General features: G+C 37.1%; 1 non-coding gene across 1 annotated transcript; it reads left to right on the top strand.

The window, feature by feature from the left end:
• Positions 1 to 205: 205 nt before the first annotated feature.
• Positions 206 to 310, top strand: LOC128281235 (small nucleolar RNA R71). The gene has a single exon (XR_008271448.1). It is a non-coding gene; the product is annotated as a small nucleolar RNA R71 (small nucleolar RNA).
• The last annotated feature ends 678 nt before the right edge of the window (positions 311 to 988 follow it).

Genomic DNA, 988 nt, shown 5'->3' with positions numbered 1-988 from the left:
GTCGACGTTACAAACGCCGGCTATTTTTGTTGGCTTAGTCCTCATGACTTGCCACTGATAGGTATTCAGTGACATTTCTTCAATAAATTCATAAGCCTCTTCAGGTGTTTTGTTGTTGATGGTTCCGCCAGCAGCTGCGTCAACCATTTGCTGAGTCGAGGGATTCAGACCATTGTAGAATGTTTGTACTTGCAGCCAAAGTGGTAACCCATGGTGAGGGCACCTTCTCAGTAAGTCCTTGTATCTCTCCCATGCATCATAAAGTGTTTCTAAATCCATCTACACAAAAAAAGATATCATTACGTAATTTAGCCGTTTTAGAAGGCGAAAAGTATTTTAGTAAAAATTTCTCGGTCATTTGTTCCCAAGTAGTAATTGACCCTTGTGGTAAAGAGTTCAACCACTGTTTAGCTTTGTTCCTCAATAAAAAAGGAAATAACTGAAGATGAATGGCATCATCAGAAACGCCATTGATTTTGAATGTATCGCAAAATTCCAGGAAATTTGCTAAGTGAGCGTTGGGATCTTCATCCTGCAAACCATCAAACTGAACAAACTGCTGTATCATCTGAATGGTGTTAGGTTTAAATTCAAAAGTATTTGCAGCTACAGTAGGTCTAACTATGATAGATTCAGTTCCTGTTAAAGAAGGTTTAGCATAATCATACATAGTGCGTGGAGAAGGATTTTGATTAGCAGCAATTGCAAGAGGTAGCTGATTGCCTTGGTTTTCAGTCATCTCTTCGATTGGGGGTTGAGTATTGTCTTCTTGCTCATTCTCCGTGTATCGTAAGCTGCGCCTTATCTCTCTTTGATTTCTACGAACTGTATGATCAATTTCTTCGTCAAAAAGTAATGGTCCCGACGGGTTTCTTCTAGTCATAAACTATAAAAACCTGCCAAGAGAAAGAATAAGTAAATTAATAGATAATAATAATAAAATAGAATTAAATTGCAATAAAAATAAATGGCTAAAGTAATAAAATTT

This window comes from Gossypium arboreum, chromosome 9 (genome assembly GCF_025698485.1).
Source record: "Gossypium arboreum isolate Shixiya-1 chromosome 9, ASM2569848v2, whole genome shotgun sequence".
NCBI lineage: Eukaryota > Viridiplantae > Streptophyta > Magnoliopsida > Malvales > Malvaceae > Gossypium > Gossypium arboreum.
Note: the sequence above shows the minus strand (reverse complement) of the source record. Positions and strands in the feature narration are given on the sequence as shown.